Genomic DNA, 20251 nt, shown 5'->3' on the forward strand with positions numbered 1-20251 from the left:
CTTAAGCTGTCGTAATTCGTATTGTTGTAGTTCGCGCTTTTTTGTGGAATGTTATGGTCCAGTGCGTCCTATTGTTCGTATTACGTCAGTTCAAACGAAAACTCGTGCTATAAGGTTAAGCTTTTTATGTTTGTGTTTTTTATGTCAGGTTGTAAAATTATTATATTTTTGTTTAAGATACACGAGTTTTCAAATTAGGAAACCTGACCCTCTCCATCATGGCTATTAATATTTTAACGTGCAACATAAATGGTCTAAACGACCAAGATAAACGCACTAATTTTTTTGGTTTTCTCAAAAAATCCACCTTCGATCTCATCCTCCTTCAGGAAACAAAATCCGGACCGTCCACTGTTAAACAGTGGAGTGACGAATGGACTGGCGAGTCTATTTGGAACTCTGGTCCGAGTCACAACTGTTGTGGGGTGGCGATATTCTCTAAATCCAATGTTTCTTTGCACGAACTAAAAAGGGACAACAACGGAAGAATATTAAATGTCATGATAAAAATTGATGAACACGAAATGCAGGTGCTGAATATTTACGCGCCTAATGTGCCGAGAGAAAGGCGCCTCTTTTTTGGCGACCTTGGAGATTTCTTGCAGGACACAGGACTACCCGTCCTGATGGCCGGGGATTTCAACATGGTCGAAAGCCTGCCTCTTGACACAGAGGGCACAAACAATGCTAAATATCACACCTACGGCATTGATGAACTCGGGGTCCACCAAGGTAAGTATAACCTCGTAGATGTTTATCGTTATAAATTTCCCAACAAAAGAGAATTCACATGGCGCAATCAGACGGCCAAATGTAGACTCGACAGAATCTACTGCCCTGAAAAAGTCGCCAAAAAAACCACATACAACAAAATTCTCACCAACCCTTTTTCCGACCACGAGTTCGTGTCAACAACTGTCAATTTTAGTAAAACCAGGAGAGGACCAGGATACTGGAAATTAAACTGCTCCCTTTTGGAAATAGAGGTGCATAGGCAAAAAATTGAGCTCTTAATTCAAGATTGGCAAACTAAAAAACGGTCCTATACGTCAATTTTAAAATGGTGGGACGACTGCAAACTTTTTGTTAGGGCTGAATTACAACACATATCGATACAGGAAAGTGCGAAAAACAAAAAAAATATCAAAAGGATTGAAAAGGAAATCCAACGGGAGCGACAAAACGCTAACCCGAATTTAGATAGCATCAAAGAAAAACGCGATGCTCTTTTCTTGCTCCAGTTTCCCGGAGCGTTTATTCGCACGAAACAAAAACTAATCGAAGAAGGAGAAAAACCTTCAAAATTTTTGTATAATTTGGAAAAAGTTCAACAGCGGAACAAGTCAATTACCGAAATTCGCAAGAATGACGGCACATTGACGAGTGAACCTGGTGAAATACTAAACTCCCTGATTTCATATTACAAAAACATTTACACCAAAACTAGTTTATGCAAAGACAGCCAAAATTATGTCTTGTCACACATCACTAAACGTTTAAGTGATGATGAAAATCAATTTTTAAACACCCGCCTATCCGTCGCCGAACTAAAAGAAGCCCTTTTTAAATTTGAAAACGGAAAATCTCCGGGCTATGACGGACTTCCAGCTGAATTTTATAAAACCTTTTGGCACATTTTAGAAAAAGATTTTGAAGAACTTGCCTACGAAATACTTTTCGTAGAAAAAAACACCAGCCACTCTATGAAAAAATCTATTATTTCACTGATCCCCAAACAAGGAGATCTTACCGAATGCAAAAATTGGAGGCTCATATCCCTAATCGGCGCTGATTACAAAATAATCACGAAAGCGCTGGCCCTAAGACTTGCAAAAGTAATGGGGAAAATTATAGAACCAAATCAAACTTGCGGAATCCCAGGTAGAACAATATTCTCAAATTTACATTTAGTCCGTGATCTCATAGATTACGCGGAATTTAAAAATCTACCTAGTTTCATTTTGTCAATAGATCAAGAAAAGGCGTTTGATAAGGTCGATCGTGCGTTTCTGCTTCAGATTCTCCAAAAATTCAATCTCGGAGAAAATTTTGTGTCTTTTGTTCACACCTTATATTCAGAAGTTTCGGCATCTGTTCTGAATTGCGGTTTCCTGTCAGCCTCCTTTCCTACAGAAAGAGGAGTTAGACAGGGTGACCCCCTCTCTCTTTTGCTGTACGTTTTTGTAGCCGAAGCTCTCGCTTTGGTGATCAGAGCGGACAGCAGAATCGAGGGTTTCCCGTTACCAGGTACACCTAAACCCCTCAAAATACAGCAGTACGCAGATGATTCGAACTTTTTTGCCAGGGACGTAAAATCAGTCCGCTTTTTTTTCGAAAAAATAAAACTGTTTGAAAAAGCAAGTGGTTCAGTGATCAACGCCTCAAAAACCAAGGGTCTCGCCCTTGGGGGTTTTGATCCTAAAATGTACCCAGAATTGGACGACATAGAGTGGAACAACAACACCGGTTTCAAAATATTAGGTGTTACTTTTTACACCAGACTGAGCGATACTACCAATTTCAACTGGTTAGTAACTCTAAACAAAATAGAGAAAAAACTCAAGTTTCTGGGACTACTTAATTTGTCACTTAGGGGAAAGACTACGTTGACAAATACGTTAGAAATGTCAAAAGTGTGGTTTCTGGCAAACGTGCTGCCCGTTCCCGAATGGGTAATAGAACGTCTGCACAAAGCCATTTTCGAAAACCTGTGGCAAAAGACCTATTACAATCCGGTCAAGAGAGAGACACTTTTCTTACCCGTCAAAAGCGGGGGTCTCGGAATTTTATCACCGAAGGAGCAAAGTCTTGCACTTCGCCTCAAAACACTCTTTCAACTGAAAGAATGCGAAGAGGACAAAGCTCACGATTATTACTACTTTTTAGCTGGCGAGTTCACTCATAAAATTTACGAACCAAAACCAAAGCTGGAACTTTTTAAAACAGAACAATTTTCCAAAACACTGGGACAACAAAACGTCTCAGTACTACAAAACAACAATAGAAATATTAGGCAAAAACGAGTCTCTTTTTAACATCCCCCTAAAAAAAAAAAAAAATTTTTTACTTAGAAGTGGCAAAAAACAAAAAGACAGTCGTCCCAGCAAAACTTTTCTGGAACAGTTCAACAAAAACAACGATGCCGTTTTTTGACCCAAAAAATTGACCCAATGGCAGTGATCAGGGTAATAATCAGGAACATCAGGAATATTATTACCTTAAAATACCCAAATTTGGAAAAAAAACTTCACCTTCCACGCATGCGGACCGACTCAAAACATCCTCTTTCGTTTTTTACACGACAGTTTACCTTCTGCGGCCTTGCTAGCCAAAAGCACAAGGCAACAGATCGTCAAAAATAACAAATGCAAAACTTGTGGTAAAATCGAGGACAACATCTATATCTTTGCCTACTGTCCTCCTTCTGTTGAAATTTGGGAGTATTTTAAACACGTATATAACTCCTTGGCATCCCGAAACAACTTTTCTCCGATAAATTCGATTTTCTCGATTGAAACGGCGAATTTATCGGAGAAAAACCCCACTTCGCAGCTGCTGTTGACACTCACTCAAACCATCATAAGTGCAATATGGAACAGTAGATGCCACCACATGTTCAGCAACAAAAAAATTGACCCAATGGCAGTGATCAGGGTAATAATCAGGAACATCAGGAATATTAATACCTTAAAATATAATTATCATATCCGTAGAAACACCGCGGACATTTTCTGTGAGTTTTTTTGTATTAAAAACTGTAAAATTAGATATACACAGGCTAAACTCTTCTAGAATATTCTAAATTATTCCAAATTGTTCTCAATTGTTCTAGAATATTTGAAATAATATTTTATATTTTGTTGAGTAGTAACAAAGCACTTGCTACTACTCAACATAATATGTGCACGGAAGTAATTGGACGTGTTTTTTTTTCTGTATTAAAAAAAAACACGCTGAAAAAAGTTTAATCTTTAAACAAATTTTCATAATAACATATATTTATTTACAAAAAAAATAAAAAATAAAATAACAACAGGAAAGTTTGATAAATATATCACAATAGCTGAAATTCAAAAAATGCTAAAAGAAATGTTTTTAGAATATAAAAAAGAAACTACATCAATATTTTCAGAATATAAAAATGAGATGGCGATTTTATTGAAACAGCAAGAACAAATTGTTATCGACATTTTAAGTGCAAACACCAACATATTCAATGAAAGACTAGAAAAAGTTGAACAAGAAGTTAATGATAGTTCTAACGAAATAAAGTTATTAGTTAAGGACGTAGAATATGTTAAGTTGAGCTTGAATTTCCACGAGGAGCTGTTCGATAAAAAAATTGCCAGTATCAACGAACGAGAAAGCGAAAAATCAAGAAGAGAAACATCATTTAGTGAAAATATCTGGGTAAAACGAAGAATATCTAAAGATAGATCCAGAAGAAAAATCTGAGAATTGATGGGTTGTAGGAAACTTCAATCGCTTTTTGAAAATAAATAGGGATTAATTAGAATAGATGTAGGGCGGGCTCATTGAACAGGTTAAAAAGAAATGGACGCTCCAGAGAAATTTTTATTAATTTGGTAAGGTATAAAGACAAGATAAAATTTTTTAAATAGCGGAAATTAATATTTTTAATGTTTTTGATATATTTTAGAGAAAACACAATACTTTTAAGAAATGACTTTGACCCTGACGTGAATTATTTTAATAACTTTTCAAAAGATACTGTTTATTTTAATATAAGTGATGCCTCAAGTTATTTAAACTCTTATTTAAACTATATTATCCAATATTTCATTATTAAGTTTGAACTCATGAGTATAAGTAAAAATTTTGAATCCCTAAAAATAACTTTAAAAAACTTAAACTACAATTTTAGTGTAATCTGTCTAACGGAAACTTAGTGTCATCATGGCGATGAGTTAGATTCATATTATTTTCAGGAAAAACGGCATTGGTAGGGGTGTATGTATTTTTATTCGTAATTCTTTTACTTCTACAAAATTACTAAACCTCAGTGTCAATGACGCTAATTGTGAGTCGTTAACAATTGAAATTCTCAATCAAAAAACCATAAATATTTTTATAACTTCTCTTTACAGACCACCTATTGGTAATTTTGAAGACCAGACCACCTAAAATGGTACTTTTAAAGCATTTGAAAAACACTTAAAAAATATATAGCAAAAAGTCATTAAAAAACATATTTACTCAATTGGTTATTTTAATACAGTTATTCAAAAAATAAGTAATGATTAAAACGCTAAACGGTTTGTAAATACTCTACTTCAAAACAGTTTAATACCTGCAATTAACAAATTAACGCGCGTAACACGCAATACTTATTTAATTATAGATAACATTATTACTTATACTGCAATGTCTTGCCAAATCAAAAGAGGAATATTAAAAACTGATATCAGCGATCACTTTCCATATTTTCTTATAAATTATATATCCATATATATAAATATATATATATATATATATATATATATATATATATATATATATATATATATATATATATATATATATATATATATATATATATATAAAGAAGCATGCAATAATAAAATTTTTGCTTTCAAATAATTTTATACTTTATATAAGAAGTTTAAACCATAACTTAGTTATGAAAAATTAAAAGATGAGATCTTTGAATTTTCATACTTAATAATAAATTCAAATTTTAAAATATTAAAATATTATAGCTACAAAACGTGCGATATTTTGTTTTGTTGTCATTGAAGACGGATGGTTGATACCTAAAATTTCAGTTCCTATTTTATCAACAGAATAATAAATTTCTAAAGCTTCGTTATATTTTCCCATATTGTTCAAACAGAATGCGATATAATGTTTTGTTGTCATTGTATCTGGATGATTGATTCCTAAAATTTCAGTTTGTATTTTATCAACAGAATAATAAATTTCCAAAGCTTCGTTATATTTTCCCATATTGTTCAAGCAGAATGCGATATTATGTTTTGTTGTCATTGTAGGCGGATGGTTAAATTTCAGTTCATATTTTATCAACAGAATAACAAATTTCTAAAACTTCGTTATATTTTCCAATATTGTCCAAACAGCTTGCGAAATTATGTTTTGTTGTCATTGTAGACAGATGGTCGATACCTAAAATTTCAGTTTGTATTTTATCAGCAGAATACTAAATTTCTAAAGCTTTGTTATATTTTCCTATATTGTCCATACAGCTTGCAATATTATGTTTTGTTGTCATTTTATCCAGATGGTTGATACCTAAAACTTCAGTTTGTATTTCATCGACAGAATAATAAATTTCTAAAGCTTCGTTTAATTTTCCCATTTTGTTTAAACACTTTGCGATATTACGTTTTGTATCATTCGTGATTGTATTATTTTCACCATAAGTTTCTGTATTAAAACTTTGAACAGCTTTTATTATTTCGATTACTTCTTCAAATAAACATTTACATAGTAATAATCTTTTAATAGAAGTCGTTATATGATAGAAGGTTACCGAAAATCTTTTTCCGTTAAAACGAAACATATAGATAAAATGGGAAACAATATGATTTCCGTAATCCATTTTTTTATATATATTCTGAATTAGTTATTACTAAGTTCACAAAAATTTCTTTTAATTTATTTTATATCATTATAAATATTATAAATGTAGTTTATAATTTTACAATTTTTATATTTTGCTCAGAATTTAGAGATCTTCGATAAAGTATGTACGCTTATATGCAAAGGTGTCTGCAATTGTCTAATTATTATTTTTTTTTTATAAATAAGAAGAGGAGATGGTTTCTCAAAAGTACATATTTCCTGTTGACATGCGTAGTTTTAAGTATATCCCCCTCCCTAACACACATACCCTCAAAAATATGTACGTTCTTAAAATACCCTTCCCTTTTTTTTAAAAAAAGTTTAAAAAAATTTAAATTAAGAAAAAATTGTATAAATTAAAAGTTATTTTTTAAATTGGAGTGTGCATTTTTAAAAGTTGGTTATACGTTACCATCCATCACTTTATTGAACGTTTTTTGCAGATCCCCCTTCCCCTAAATTTGTGAATAGTCCCCTAAATTCGTTAAGCCCCCCTCTCCTAATTAGGGTTATGCGGGGAGGTTAGCAAAAAGCTTTACACACACACAAACACCTTTCCTAATTTGACATTTTATATATGTGTGTATTTATAACAAATATTTACTTTAATAAAGTTATTTTACACGTTGAGTCTTGAGTTTGTTTAGCCGAGAGGCCAACGCGAGCGATACTGCGGCGAAGGTCCGAGTTCGTATCGCAGTCTTTTCACATCTTACTTTTTATTTACTGTTATAGAGAAATGATTAATGTTTTTCGTTATTAATGGAAGTCTTCAATTTAAAAATTTCAATTACTTTGAAATAAAAACAATTATATAAGATTATATGGAATATTCATTAATGAAAGAATTATTTTGTAAAAGAGTTATTTTCTTTTTTAACACATTATAAAAATAGTATTGCATATTTTTTTAAACCTTTAAATAAAACAAGCTTATTGGACTGTTGCTGAAATCCAATCATTCCTTTATGTCATTTCAAGGGTACAGCTGCAACTGTATTTCTGCAACTGCATTTTCTGCTGCTGCAATTTCTGCAGCTGCAACTGTAATTGTAACTGCAAGTTGCAACTGCAATTGCAACTGTAACTGTATTTCTACAACTGCAAGTGTTAGGATACATCTGAAACTATAATCATTCCTTTATACCCATTTCAAAGGTACAGCTAACCATATGATTACTTTTATTTATTTATTTCTTGTAAAATATTTATACGAGTAATGCAAAACCAGCACAATAAATTAGGATGTTATCCTGTTGGGCCATGATATATTAAAATAAAAACAAATTTAACAGTAAATTAAGAATATAAAATAATATTAAAACATTAGTAGTAATGTTTTAATATTATTTTATATTCTTAACGGATATTTCTAATTTTTAAAATTTAAAATTTAAAAATTAGAAATATCCATTAGTTTAATTTTAAATTCTCTTAGGTTCTTACTCTGGCGAACAGCGAATGGGAGACTATTAAACAAAATTACTCCTTGGTAAAAGAAACCTTTTTTCGCCGATTCAAAGTTTACTTTAGGTATGGTCAGTGATATTTCATTGTTTCTTGTGTTTGCTGTATGACAAAACGCCTTAAAACTGTTAGAAAAATACACATCAACCAAGTTCTTTCTTTATGATCTTAAAAACGCAAGTTAAAGCTTTTTGTCATTGACTTTTTTAAAATGCGGCAAATTTATATTAACGTTTGAAATTTTATTTGTATTCAATATTATTTGGTTTATTCTACAATATAAACGGTTGATGCGGTTTAATTGGGTTGAAGTGTGTTTTAAGTTGATTAAACCACAATAAATACAAATTGGCAAGATCATTGAGACATAAAATAATTTGTCGTGTTTTATTTAGTAAGCCAATTCGCCCACTGATCTTATTACAATTAAAATTAAAATTGTCCTTAAGTGAAAGGGTTGGAATTTGAATGGTTTCCTAAATATTTGCATGTTTTGGTAAAGACGCTATGTTTAATACTTTTCTATAATATTTTTTAAAAAAACTGTGAAGAAAGCATGTCTTCAGTCAAGATCTCATGTTCTAAATCGTGCATATTTATTTTAGGAAACAACGCATTATTTGCATGTTATTGATTTACGAAGTAAACCATCAACATTTAAAGAGTATAACTCGAATATATTTACAGAGTGTATGGAACTGTCCTACACTCCAAAACTTTAAAAACGTACTCACATTTGTGTTCACATAAAAAATATTTTATAACAATCTTTAAAACATTACAGGATAGAAATATTAAAATACCCAGATTTTCAAACGCTTTAAAATCTTACCACGGTGAACTGCAAAATCTAGAGGATTAATAATCTAAAGAAAAATCCTGTTGAGAAATCAAACAATTTGGACATGTCAGACATAATTTTACTATGAAGTATGTTCTTTAACGATAAATCTTGCTATATACCCAAGTTTAGCTTCCTTATAAACAGAAGAAAAGGCTGATAAAAAGCAACTAGGAAGGTCTTTAATGTAATTCAAACCCTCACTAAATATTGTATTCTTTTCGATAAAAGGTTATCTCCTTTTACTCCATTTTAATAAAAAAAGATTGACCCAGAAGATCTTTGGTCAAAAGTAAGACAGTTGCTAAATTTTGTTTCTTAATAAAATTCTTTTTAAAGCAGATTTTAACTGACATATGTTTGAATTGTTATTGAAATCTTTTTTCCCGCGAAAACAAGCAAATAACAATGTGATCTTGTGACATTTTATATGTCAAAGTAAGTTTAAATCTCAAATCTTAACAAAAGTTTAGGTTTTAGTTTTCTAGAAAATTATTTTAATCATAAAACATCCTCTTTAATTAGGGAGGATGTGTTTCTCCGACACCCTTATTCTCAAACCCATAAAAAAAGAGTCTTATGCGAGATCATTAATATTGAAAACAAATCTAAAACTCAGAACTGAGGCTAGGCTACTAAGAAGTAGCTCAATTTAAAAGTACAAAGTACGTACTTTTAAATTGAACTCTCTCCCCATTCCCTCTTCCTACATACTCTTTCCTACGCTATTTAAAGACTCCTCTCTCCCCTATGAGCTTTCGTACTTTATAGACAATCCCTTATAATAAATAATTTGACACAAATCATGTTTTTTTATACAATATTCCAACCTTTTGATCGTGACTGTAATTTCATTATTGCATCTAAATTTTAGCAGCAACAAATATTAAACGATTTATTTCAAGAATTGAAATGGTTTATTTCAAATATTAAAATGATTTATTTCAAATATTGAAATAATTTATTTCAAATATTGAGCAATTTATGTAGCTTTTTTTTTTATAACTTAACTCCCTATTTCCGATTGAATTTACAATTCAAACAACTTGTGGTTCATGAAAATGAGTACATAGTGTATGCATATTTGTGTAAACCACGTGCTAAAATTGTTAAATATATGACATATTTAATTTTTTAAGATAAGCTTAGTATAACGAAGACTATGTTAATATGAAACAAATAGTTGATTAACATGTTAATCTAAAAGTAATATTAGTAATAAAGCATTAATATTGGTAATAAAGCAGTAAACACAAGTAATAGTAATAAAGTATAACTTTTACAGTATTAAGCAAAAGTAGTCTTAAGGTATTCAACAAATATATTAGCTGTAGGGTATTCACCTAAAAGTATTATTTCTAAAGTACTACATTAAATAAACTATTTTAAAGAGTTTTTAACAAAATTAATGTTAAATCAAAGTTACGACATTTCAAAGTGTCCATGTCATAACAGAAGTTTGGTAAAATGAAGTTGTTTGAAAATTTGCATGGTCATAACTTTTGCTATTTACAAAATTTTTTTTACGAAATTTAAACTCTGTCAATAAATTTAAATTTAGTTTTAGAAAGAAAAGTTAAAATTTTAGCACATTGAGGCTCTCACGTTTGGGCAAGATGAACACGCGTTTTAGGGATTTTTTGTTTCCAGGTTTCCGCTATCCCAATTTTTTAAAAGGCCTCCTCATTTGGCATAAGTATAAAACACTTATGTTTGGAGTTTGCACAATGTGTGAAAGTGTCCAATTTGGAATATCAAAAAATCCTGCGGGCGCGCATGCATGTGTGTGCATAGAATAAAATTCTACTTCTTTTACTAATTCATCTTTTTATGTTGGCAAACTAGGATCTTTAGTCAGAATTTTAACTTTTCTATTGATTAGCTGGTTAATTGTTAAACCCTCCATACGTTTCCGTACGCTTTTTGAAGACCTCCCCCCTCCCCCCCTACCTATGAGCGTCCGTACTTTATAGACGACCCCTTACTTTATATAACTATTAAAACCAAACTACAGCAAAAACCAAAAAATTTATGCACAGTTAATTATCTGAAACGGTTAAAAAAAAATTAGATAGTAACAACAAGTATACATCAAAATATATAAATTGACATTCGCAATTTTATTACACTTGACTGCGTATCATTTTAATAACTTGCATTTTAAATGATAAATAACGAGAGAAAAAGTTTCAAACAAAATAAAATGGATTTAAGAAAGGAAGGCACAGAGTTATTACTTGTTTTAATACTATTATTTTATTAATAAATTTACTATCATTATCATTAGCAGATAAAATTAGGTAGTAACAACAAGTATACATCAAAATATATCAATTGACATTCGCAATTTTATTACACTAGACTGCGTATCATTTTAATAACTTGCATTTTAAATGATAAATAAGGAGAGAAAAAGTTTCAAATAAACAAAATAAAATTCGGACTCCGCTTTTGTTATACACCCTGCAATACACCCTTTTGTCATACACCCTGCTCAATTTGTTTTTTATTAAATTTGATAAATTATTAAATTTTACTAAAAATAAAATATGGCCGTTGATTAGTTCAAAATGTCGCTTAATTCACAAGTTCATAGATTTTCATAGAAGTTCATTTCAAAGAAAAAGTTAGTCCGTTGGAAAAAAACACTTTCTTTCAAGTTAGGCGACCAAATATTATATTATTTGTTTAAAAATTTTCATCTCACGATATTCTTTTGATTCAATAAAGGAAGACACAGAGTTATTACTGTAATTAATACTATTATTACTATTACTATTATTAATATTTATTATTATTATTTATCATTATTATTATGCTATAATTGATACCATCATAGGTCTTTACACATCATCAGTTTATAACTGTTTATAAATGTCCCGCATGATTGTATATATACAGTTATTATTAAAGTGAAAATATTTTGATTACTGTGGCTTTCTGTCTCAAAGAATGTCTTTAAATATCAATAGAACATTCAATCGTGCAACCTCTGCTACTGCTTCTTCTACTGATGTTAATAACAAATTTTGATTTTATTGTTCAACTGTGTATAACAATAGTTTTTAATATAACTTCTAATTACACGATTGTGCAAGAAAGTAATAATGATATTTTTTATTGTTTCAATCTAAATCAAGCATTAAAAGATTTTGTCTCTATACTATAATATTGTTAATCCAAATATGCCTTCCTCATATACCTCCAAATATGCTTTGATTACACTTAGAAGAGCACAATTTTTGATACAACTTTAAAATTTTATAATAGGTATGTGAATTAAAAATTTTACATTGATCTAAGGATAGATTGTTATATATCATTAAAAAGAGCTTCAAAGCAGTATTTTAAAGGTAAAAGTATTATTAAAATATAACAATTTTACAAAAAGTTATGAGGTTTATTGTTGTAAATTTTTGATATATGGATTTGTTGAAAAAACTATGTTCAAGATTTAATTTTTCTTTACATAAATTGTTATAACTTTGTCATTTCTTATCTAAATACCTATAACTTGGTACCAAAAGATAGGCTTAACAATGGGCTACAAATTTATAACTGATTACAACCACATATTGAGCGTTTACTGGGGTCTATAGTGGGTACCGAACCACCACCTTCTCCCTAAAAATAGGCGTGTTTCTTTTTATAAAGAGTGTTGTTTTTTTCAGCGAATGGGAATTTTTTTTATACAAAACGTTGCTATAATTTTATTCCAGACCAACAACAATGATTGGTGTATATTAAAGTTGGTGGTGGATATGGTGGTGTGGTTTAACACACCCTAATTTTAAAAATGTTTAATTTTTTAATTATAAATAAATATTTCTATATTTAATAAAATAAGTGAAACAAGTGTACAGTATAAAAAACATTTAAAAAATAGTTTTAGAAGAATTTCATTTATTGGTGGCGTGCATAGTGAGGGGGGGAGGAGCACGCTCCACCCACAAGCATGACTTGTGAGTCGAGCGTGCCCCCCCCACCCCTCTTTAACTCAAAAAAATTAAAAAATTAAAATAAATTTTTATAATAACATTTATAATTATTTTAAAATGAGCTAACAGTTTAAAGCTTGAATTAGGCTTTTTGCAGTAGGTATAACCTAGTAGCTAAAAACAAAAAATCTTTTCACTACTTTTCGTGAATTTTGGCTAAGATGAGAAGTTTGTTGAATAGGGTGGTGGTTGTTACCCACATCCTAAAATAAAAATATGTTGAATTCTCAAAAATAATTGTATCTTTAGCAAACGAAATAAATTTGTATAATTCATTTTTTGATTAGTATATTTCATTTTTCAAAAAATGAAATATACTAATTTATTTGATATGTTTTGAATTTGATATGTTGCTAATCATTTTTAATTTTATATGTTTGGCTGTTTAGCAAACAAAATAAATTAGTATATTTCATTTTTTGATATTTCATTAAACATATTTCATTTCATTACCAAAAAAAAATCAGTGTTGTATAATTTGGAAAATTTTCCCACCCACCCCAAGCTTATTGTTTATTAATTTTTACTTGATAACAAGTAAAAATTAATAAACATGGGGGATGTTAGTTAATTTTTACTTGTTATCAGCAACAACAACTAAAAAATCGGCCTTAAAAATTAGAAAAGAACTATTTCAATCATTTAACAAAAATAAAATTTCTATTTTTTACCAAAAAATAAAACTTATAGCATCGTATATCCTATTGAATTATTATAAAACAGCTGTTAAAAAATGCGCAATAGACCGCAAGCCATGCTAGAATTAAATAGTTTTATGCGTGTAAAAAATATTAGTTTAGATTTTTAAACTGAAATTTTTTATAAAAAATACTTATACTGTAAGGTAAAAAACTTCCCCCCTCCTTTTATTAAAACCCCTTTATATTAAAAAAAAGGTTTATTAGATCTAGACTAAAACTCCCAACCCACTCCCCCCTTGTTTGTTCCTCCCTCCCTTGTATTAAGGACTCGAGAGTACCTGGTATACCTGACTTGATATGACTAATTTTGCAAGCTTTATGACTTGTGAAACCTTTATAAAAGTTTCATCATTTGCTTTATCTGTTTTGCAAGTTTCATCACTTGCGGTATCTATTTTAAAAGTTTCATTACAAGTAATATTAATATAATGTTTTACATATTACACTTCAAGAAAAGATCAACTCTCCTCCTACAACATCAACAACAAGCTGTAACTTTTTCATGCTGTAGTCAACAGCTTCAGTTTCAGTATCATTTTTATTCCATAAAGAAACAGAGTAAACTTTTGTTTTTTGTGTTTTGTATTTTTAAGCTTTTCTATTCTACCATCATACACGACATACTTTAGATACTCACGATCTAACCATTCATGGCAAAGTTTTTGCTCAGCGAATCTATCTGACATTGCAACATTTAAGTCATCAAGTTGCTTCGTAGGCAATGTATATAAACTCTTTAATTTGTCGTAAGAAAGTTCACGCAAATGTCATTTTAACTTTCTTTTGTCTTTTTCATCAAATTTTTTGACGTTTGCATGCATGCTTTTTTGAAATCTCTGTTTGAATATATCATTATTCTTCATTAGATCCTCTTTTTGCGGTCTGTGTGAATAGACCACATAACTAATTTGTTACTTTTGTGTAATGCTTTGTCTCAGCACTTTCAATTGCAACTTCAATGTATGGCGTGGTTTTCAATTTTGCCCGTACTGTTGCTAATGTTTTTCAATGTGTGCTGAATTTGACCGCAAGCTGAGAAGTTAAATAAATAAACCTGGTTTTCAAACTTTTCTAGGGCTCATTTCTCCTTTTGATTCATGCCAAATCCGTATATTTTTAATAGAATGTTCTGAAAATAAAGGATCATTATTTAGTTGTGATAAATTACTTACGTGCTCAAGTGATGAATAATCTAAACTACTTGAAACAGTAGTAACCCAGTAAACACACAAACGTTTACTAAACGTCAAAACAACGTTTCAACAAAAAATTCAGATTTGGTCAATTATCCGTTTAGAATGAAATCCAGATTAACGTTTAGAACAAACGTCCATAAAACGTCTATATTCAAACGTATTTTAGACGTCTATTATAGGATTATTATACGTATATAAAGCGTTTAGATTTTGTCTAATTTACATTTAAATCTAGTCTAATTAACGCATATAAAGCGTTTAGATTTAGTCTAAGTAAACGTATATTAAAGTTGTCGATTAGTTTCTTTGATTTAGTTAACGTAAATTTGATTTATTTAAGCTTTAAAACTAATATAAGTTAAAAATACGTTGTAACTTTTTAACTTTATATAAGTAATAAGAGCTATATAGGTCGTGAAGTTTATAAATAGGATATAGTTGTAAAAGTAATGAAATTTATAAATAAGATAGAGTTATAAAAGACCTGGTCTTATTTTTTGTATTTTTTATAACTATTATAATATGTTTATAAACTTTTATACTATACTACTTATACTATACTTTTATTTTATAAAACTATGTATAAAGTTATAAACTTATATAAAACATTTTCATATAGTGGGGGTTTAGAGAAAAAATGTTTGTGCACTGTGCTTGTTTATGTTTCAATAATTAAAAAAAATTAAATGATCAAGCTTTTGGCAGTAGAAATATTATATTAAAAAATTTCTATCAAATATTTTTTAAATATAATCTCAGGAGAAAATAAAAGTTTACATTAGTATTAAGATTATTTATAAAGTTAATAAACTCATAAACAAATATTTTGGATCACTGGTTTATGTATTATCAAAAATCTTCCTAGAATACCGTCTACCACTTGTTTATCATGCACCTGTTTGTGCAACATCATCTTCTACATTCTTATCCTGATCGTCTTATTTCGTAACCTGATTTGTAACCGCAAAAAACTATTTTAATTAAAATAATTTAAATTCATAAAATTAAATTAGAATTACAAAGAACAACTTTACATATAGAGGATTTTCTGAATGGAAGTTTCCAAAATTTCCTGTACCATCTGTATAAAAATAAACATGGAAAATTTCAAAAGTCGAGCCATATTATATGCAGTGGCTTTTACCAGCTCAGTTCAACCAATTTTCTTTAGCAAATTAAGCTAATATGCATCTAAAATTAAAAAAATTAAAAAATTAATTTATTAAACCTCTTAATTAATGCAAAGATGAATACCTACAGCTACACTATCATACTAACGCTTACAAAATGAATTTAAACTGTTTATAAAACTTACGAAAAAAGTTCTTGCAGCAGGACTTTCATAACAAGAGACGAGCAACTCATATTTTTTAACTGTGTCAATGTTGCAATCAATAATTTCTAAAACATCTGAGTCCATTAAGTTGTTGGCATTTAGGAAGGTAGATTGTCGCGATAAGAGATTTTTAACTTTTTTAGTTTCCGACACTCGTTTATTATTTATTAACCAGTCGTTTTGCTTTCAGTTGTTGTATGGAAGTGAATCTTGTAAACGCATTTAAATTAATTATTTAGCCAATAAAAAGTAATTTTTTAATAATTTTTTTTATTTTGTTTTAATTATGCGTATTTAAACCGCGTGACTTAAGCTGTTATGTGAGTCTTCTGACCAATGTCTATATTGCTATATTATAATATAATAAACGTTTATTAAACGTCGATCAAACGTTTAGAATAACAACTTATATTAGTCAATATTGTAAACGTTTGATTGACGTTTAACAAACGTATAAATTAAAAGATTTAAAGCGTAGACTTTAAATCTATAAATGTTTACGTTTAATTAAGGTCGATTAAAGGTTTACAGTATTGACTAATGTAAGTCGATATTCTAACGTTAGATCGACGTTTAGTAAACGTATATATAAAAAAGTTTGAAATATACATTTCAAATCAAGCGTCAATTTTTAATCAATAATAGGTCGCTAAACGTTTTATCTATTTTTCGACCGATTTCGATTAAATATTGACCAATTCTAAACCAATCTGTGTTTACTGGGAAGAGAACTATTTGGAGTAGGACTGGAAAAATGGGGAAGATTGGTGCTTGGATGATGTATAGGTAAGGAGGATAGAATAGTGCTTAAAACGATTGCTATACCTTGTAAAGTTGCAAAACCAATTTTTGCGATTTGCAAATACCTAAAGATTTGTGGTATATAAATAATTTAATAAATAGTTTTAATACATGACTTACCACTTTTAATAAATAAAAAAAGGTACGTGCCCATTTTTACAACAACTGCATGTTTTGGCAGGTAATAAGAAGGGTATTTGTACTGTTAAGCGGTCAAAAATAATTTAATTTTTTGGCTTGTTGTGCTTTTGTGTGGAGGCTTGCTTTTAATATAAGCAAAAGGAATATTTATTGGTTTCATTACATAGATCGACTATCTTATAGCCTGAAGCTATAAGTGTAAAAATATAAAAATATTTTACGTTTAAATCTGAGCCGTTTTCTTCGTCAAAATTTCGTTCATAATGAATTTGTTGTTGTTTAAAACTTCCTTGTTGTTTTTGGATAAGGTATGTATTGAAGGAATGCTGAGACTTTTTTCTAATATATTCAGACATCAGCAAAAATCATTTTTGTTGTTATATTCCAAATTTTATGAAAAAAAAACAACTGCAGACACCCTACTAACTCATCCAAAACAGGTTCTCTTTATTTATTTGAGTTCCGCTCATGGCTATCTTTATACTAACAGGCCGTGTAAACAAAATGTGCGATAAACTGGGGGCCATTGAAGAATACAGCATATTTATGTATCATATTAAATAAACGTTTTTAATAAATTCTTTTGAATGAGAAAACACAGATTTAACATTATTCAAGTAAAAAATAAGTTTAATAATCCTAACTTAGCAATAAATAAGTTAAATTTGTGAAGTAAATATTTTATTAGCGAAACTAGATTAGATAATTTTGATACAAAATAGATAAAATGATAAATTAAAAAAAGTTATTTTAAATTAAAAACAGTTGGTTTATAATACATTCATTGAGAAACGATACTTTGACATTTACTTTGACAGCTTTATAAGTTTTTGCTTTGGTTCTTTTGATGATCTGGGATAATACAAAATACTATGGTTATTAAACAAAATATTATCATATTAAAATCATAAAATTACTCAGAATTTTTTTCATTCTGAAACCATAAAAATCAGAAACTGCCATAAATATATATCATAATGACTTTCGACATATGATCCATTGACAGACATTGTCAAATGGTATGTTAAGACCTCCATGATTAATTTCTTTAACGTAGTTGCCATATTTTTCATAATAAAATTTTGTTCCTTCGTCTGTTTCTGTTTTTGTAACATACCCTGAAATGTAAATTAGGGCTTTTTTAACATTTACATCCAGCTTTTCTTCTAGATCAGGTAATTTAAGAAAAACACTAGATGAATCATCATCTAATAAAAACATGCACTTTTCACAACCATGGCCTGCTTCGTTTTCTGCAACTTCATCTATATTTAAACCCACTTGCAAAATTATTTTGGTTTTAAATATTCTGACTTTTTCTAAATTTTGCTGAGTGTTTATAAGTAAGTCTCACCTGACCCTTGTCGATGTTTCCCAAACATTTTCTCTAAAGGGTCTGTTGTAAATTTACCAATTACCACTTATCTAAATCCTGAGTTAAGAAGGTACTTGATAAGAGCAATGATACCTGAACATGTATGCCAAAGTGCTGTCCCTGTATCACCTGTGAGCTGACACTGACGTTAACCTTGAATACCAATCATTTTCTGTGCAGTACATGCAATTTTGTTCAAAAAAGTTATTCTTTCATCATTTTCTGTAGATATAACAGTTCTATCATCATCACGATTACGTAAGTCTGTCTATCGTCCTTTAACATTAACAATCTTCCAAAACCTTGATATAATTTCAATAAATCGTATGGTACCATCTGAACTACTTATGTTAAAACATGTCTTGAGTGCAGCTAATGCTTCGTCACAAAATATACGGAGACAAGTAGATACATTTTGTCTTTCGATGGGTTTTAATGCTATCGATACATCATTAAGTTTTGAAATTTTAACTAAACTTCCTTTTTTAGTTTCATGTAAATGTTTTAAATGAGCCCATAATGCTGATTTCAATTCACCATCATCTTCGAACTTTAGAGTTTGAGTTTTCTCAGTTAGCCAGTAGTTTCGCACTGACTTTATAGAATTGACAAAGTCATAAAGTAAAAATATATTACTTCTGTTCGCCATGGCTCCCTACAAGTAAACTTAGAGTAAAAAGACTGATTGATGCGATTGTTATCACAAATGATAGCAATTAACTCTTCATCAGATTTATGAATACAATCAATCAAATGATTCGCGTGATCAAATAAAAAATCAACATTGAGTTCAAATACTGGCGACCTACGACATAAGTATTTTGGACCACCACAAACTGAAACCAACATAAAACTTAGAACGGTTGATGCTAATTAGTCAGGTTTGTTTACCGCCTTTCCTAATAAAGATTCAGAGCAATATGTAAGAGAAGGCTTTACGTAGACTTCATCTATTCATAAAATACATTTTTTTTCATAAACGTTCTTCGCTTTTTTAAATATCTCACTGATGAACTTAAAATCATCAAGAGAAGAATTAATTTTTGATGTAAGCTTTTTAAGAAGTGAAATACTTGGGAGCTGGTAGTTTGTTATATAGGGATCTTGATAAAGAATATTACTTGAAACCACGAAAAATCATTTCAGGATTATACTTTTTTGTTTCAAAGATAACAGGACTCATTGCATCAAAATGTTCCTGAAGTACATAAACTTTGTTGCTTTTCATTAAAGTATTAAGATACCTCCAACATTCTTCAAGTTGTGAATATGAATATTTAAATTTGGTTACTCTGTTTTTTGATAAACTTCGGATGGTATTTTTTACACCACAATGAAATTCTTCAAAGGTCAAATCATTCTTAATCTTTATCAAAACTCTGGGTATTGATGTATTTTTTTCAAAATCAGCAGACTGAATGCATAATGTATTGTTGGTGAAGTACAAAGTAGAAATTTTCAAAAAATCAAGACTGCCAGTTTCAAACTTATTTTTAAGATGCTCAAAATTGACTACTTTATTTTGTTGATTGATAAGATGGAGTTCATCTGGAATTATACTCCGCACTTCAGACAAAGTTTTATTTATTTGAGATGGACCAGGTTTGTAGGAAAAAGACTTTTTTTCACACAAGTAAACAGTGAAAGTGGGTCACGAGGTCTCATTTTACCATGCCTAATTAGTTTTATATAATTTGGTATAAAATGACGCTCACATACAACAGTATTGTCACTATCAGGTATATTATCCCGTTGTATTAAAGTAATCCATCGAGCACGTTCTTTTTTATCA

Source organism: Hydra vulgaris, chromosome 01 (genome assembly GCF_038396675.1).
Source record: "Hydra vulgaris chromosome 01, alternate assembly HydraT2T_AEP".
In the NCBI taxonomy this organism is placed as follows: domain Eukaryota; kingdom Metazoa; phylum Cnidaria; class Hydrozoa; order Anthoathecata; family Hydridae; genus Hydra; species Hydra vulgaris.